The sequence below is a fragment of the Hesperophylax consimilis genome, chromosome 8, assembly GCF_061612785.1.
Source record: "Hesperophylax consimilis isolate HC1 chromosome 8, BYU_Hcon_1.0, whole genome shotgun sequence".
Classification (NCBI taxonomy): domain Eukaryota; kingdom Metazoa; phylum Arthropoda; class Insecta; order Trichoptera; family Limnephilidae; genus Hesperophylax; species Hesperophylax consimilis.
The window spans coordinates 18,609,541-18,614,088 of record NC_142843.1 but is presented as its reverse complement, the minus strand read 5'-3'; positions in this window follow the sequence as shown (position 1 = coordinate 18,614,088).

Genomic DNA, 4,548 nt, shown 5'->3' with positions numbered 1-4,548 from the left:
ATTGTAAAAAATATTGTACCTAATAAAAAAAAAATTTAAAAAAAAAAATGTAAATACCAGTTCCAGCGAGAAATCTTGCGTGACGTCATCGATCTTCTTATCATCGTAACTTCTGTATTTTTCGTTTTCAAACAAGACGCATGAAAATAAAGAGGACGAACGTTGATGACGTCCGTACGAACTCTCGCTGGGACTATTTTAAACAAGTTTAAGTCGCGTTAAAAGTAGGGTATAAGTAGGCATTTATTTAAAAATTTGCTTTTGAAATTAGCCTATATTATTATGTTGCCTTGATGATTATTATGACCTTGATTATGGTTAGTGTATTTCTTGTATAGTTACATATAGTACACTATTAATTCATTGTATAACTATTTGTATTTTCATCGACCAAACATAGAGAGACCCAGTTTTTAGGTTAGTACGAACAAATTTTTAACCCTTTGGAATACCGATTTTAATTCCAGATGATAAAATGAAAACTCGGCGAAAATAATTGTTGGCTGAATTATCCCCACACACTGTTTTAAGTAGAGCCCGGCGGATTAAGGGAGGTCTCCTTAATATTCCTAAAAAACGTGAACAATATCAAAATAAATCAGGCTTAACGGCAGCAGCTTTGGAAATGTCACGTGTCCTTATTTATGAAGTACTTTTCTCACGTTGAATTTTCCAGTGTAATTAAAAATGGAAGCGATTTCTAGCAACTGAGCCTCGCTGCCAGATGACAAAGTCACAAATAAACCAAAAGACGTTTAAGTTTCATAAATTTCATTTTAAATGTGGAGTGATTATTTAATTAACCCATGATTATTGAGTATCATCTTAAGAAAAATTGTGATGCAATGGAAACAACGATGAAGAACACAGCATAAACTATGCATGGGAAAATCACATTAAATTATTCCTAATATGTAGGCTAGAGCTATGTAATTAGAGGCGCTATTACGTATTAATCACTCGTCAAAACGTGTTCCGACACTAAAACGCGACAAGCGGTACGCGTAGATCGGATTCCGTAGTTTTTGTTAGAGCAGTCTGAGAGTTGGAGGTCACTTGGAGGAACCTATTTTTTGGGTTCGTGTTCATGTACCTTTTTTTGCAAATAAATATTATTGAAAAGTTTTTTCTTCTTTCTAATTTTGAAACTATTTTAAAATGTCGACTAATAATTTTATTTTATTTTATTTTTTATAATCTGAACTAAATATGACCAAGATCATAAAATAAGTGAAAACAAAATCAATAATACCAAAAAAGGTTTTGCCTCAAATATTTGTGCAAACATGAAAACTGGAGCAGGGCAGCAATGTTTTAGTTATTCGTGGCTGATGGAAAACAAAAACGCTATGTCGCCGACTCAATTTTTGTTTTTGGTTCATGCGAAACTGTACAAGAGTTCTTACTGCTCCCAAACGTCTTGAGCCAGTGAGACTATGGCATCCCCAATTAGTATGTTGTGAGTCTGATGTTATTGAGGAAGGGAAGGAGATTGGGAATAGGAAGGTGGGGGATAACCTGGACATTCATATCTTGTCACCAAACACGGCCAAAGCCATTTAAAGCAACGTTTCAATTCTAAATGGCGGTCTACCAGGGCGATACTGATAGTATCTTCCTATATATTTTTTAATGAGGAATTTGTGAAATAACACAAGTAATCAAATAAAATTTACTTGCGCACGCCGGGATCTGAAACCGTGACCTCCAGCTTGCTAGACGAAAGCCTTACCCCTCGATCACGGAGGCCGTCGTTATGTCCGATGCTTTGAAATAATTTGACAGGAGACCCCACTTAAGTTATTATTCTAAAATCAATAAAATATTTGTTCAGCTTCTGATAAAATCCCCCTTCAAAATATATCAAAAAATGGTGTCACGCGTATTTTCTTAAAACGTTCATTTTTATGTTTTAATGCATTTAGTAAAATCTATAATTGGTTTTTGAAAAAAAATTACGTAAAAATATTTTTCTGGTTCGTGGTAACCGCGAAAAACGTGTCAAATATACCCTCACACATTCCAAAATATTTTAATATTTGTTATTATATACCCAACTGCTTACAAAAATATTTCAGGGGGATACTGTTAAGCAACGGTAAATTCACCTGCAAAAATTATATTGCTAAGTATTCTCTGGGAATGAAACTTTTATCGTCATTAACTTTATTAGGCCCATAGTTCAGCGCGGCTGGGATTAACGCTGAGCTGTCGAACTTGGGATCCACCTCTTCGCAGATTAAACGTCAAGAAGGCAACGAAGGCGCGATGGCGATAGTACGACGGTGACGGGCTATAAGAACACTGCAGGGGAGGACAAGACATAATGGCGAGCTGATTTCAATTAACTAGGGCTACAAATCAAACAGGGCCCTTTCCAGCAACTGCTTTTACCTTGCCTTTACCCAGTACCTACCTACAGCTGATAGATGCCCTACCAATTAAAATACGTCAGCAAGAATTGGCTAAAGTGTTGTTTTAAGACTGAGGGACGATTTGTAGCATTTTATGGCCGATTCGTGTTAGATATTTTTACAGGTAGGTACATTTTATTATATTTACAAGGTGTCCCAATCTCTCCACATAGGAGGCACTGAGATAATAATAATCTTCTCTTTTTGGAAAACTTTATTGAGTAAAACCTCAAATTGTTATGTTTAATTATTGAAGACAATATTAGCGATTTCTAAACGAAAATCTGAAACAGAAAAATCCGAAAAGGATAGGGTCACATCTAGGACTGGAACCCAGGACACTTGCCTTGCCGGGGCACTGCTCTACCACTGAGCTAATGGGCCCCTATCTCCTTCGGTCATATTTGACTGTATCATACTTTGAAAAAGAACTACCATTACCATACTAACATTGTCTTCCTTTTTTTCCACCGGTCTCTCTGTTTTTTCGCTGTCTAGATTGCATTTAGTTCGGGTTGAATCTTGCGATCACACATAAGGATAGTTGCCAATAAAAAATATACATACTTTGGGAATGCTTTTAAATTATCATTAATGATTTAAAATTTGTCATTTTCGATTTGCCGCCAAAACGACATGTTCTTTTTTATTTGTGAATATGGCGGCGTTGACGTCACGCCGAGCGACGTTGGTTCCAGCCGTCTTACCTACCAGTGGCGTTTTATATTGTCATAATGACGTTGTAGCCAGTTACAACGATTTAGGAATGTGCGGTTTTATATCGTTTTTAAAATCAATATTTATGAATGAAAATATTAAAATTACGCATTTTTAATACAATGCTCAGAATCAGTAAAATAAACTTTACGCCTTCCACACATTTTTAAAAAAGAATATCAATTATTTTCCACCCCTGTTCAATTTGATTCACATCTATCGTTCTAATTCACCGAATTGGTTACATGTTCGGTAATAAATGGCAGATCCACCCACCGCTCTGTCTTCTCGCAACACTATTCATACCACAAGGCAGAGGGTGGTGAAGGAGGTGGGACACGAGGAACTCTTTCATCCCCACTGTGCTGTGACAACTACCTGGCGCTGATTGCTTCTGACAAACTTTTGCCACAGAATACACTACTTGGGAAAGGTTAAAAGATACATTTCCGAGTAATTCAATAATTTATAGACTTTTTCCGAAAACAATACAATGAAAAATTAAGTAGTTTATTTTTTTTACAAATGAAGTGTTACGTCTACTGTGCGCAGGCTACGAGTTAGAAGACGAGTTATACAAATAAATAAATTCCTTATTCAAATATATTAATTAATTTCATCAATGTGATGTATCTGTAAACCGTTCATACGAGATGTAAACATTTTCTAGAAAACGCACTCTGAAATCTTTGCACCTTGAAAATGTATGAAGTTAAATTGGCTGGAATTAATCATATTATTTATTATTTCTTTTGTTATTTAAATAGCATAAATTAGGCATTTGCTGCATAATTTATTTTACGTATATTTCTTTTACATAGGTAGTGAATAAATAAATTTGATTCCTAAATAATGTACAAAGATACAAAAAGATTAACTCTATAATTCAGATATTGCCATAAACATATATATTTAATCTATGTATAAATATGCAATAAATTATTAGAGTGCGTGCATATAGATAAATTCCCCATTACTTGTTCATGCTTTACAGAACGTTCTTCCGGTATTAGTAACATTTAATAACAATAGCTAAGAGTGCCAGGATATTCTTGGAAAGCTGCTCGATCGGCGAGATGACAGAGGCTAGTATCAATGTAGTATCAAGTACTAGGAATTGGGTTGGAATAAAAAACGTTATCAAGTGAAAAAAAACTGCTGGTGGTCTTTTCCAGCAATACTGATTAAATTTCAAGCTTATCGACATGTTGATTTACGGCAAAGCACTCTTTCAATTCAAGAAAGCTGATACCCGCTATACCTGGTCGCAGGTCGCAGCTAGATATACTCGTAGCTACGGAGCCGGGTATAGCTGAGAACATTGGCTCGGGTCACAGTTTCCCAGTGACTGCCCCGCTGCTGAAGTGTAATCAGAGGAATTAGCGCTGAGTAACGGTTTGCTGATGCTGCCTCTCTT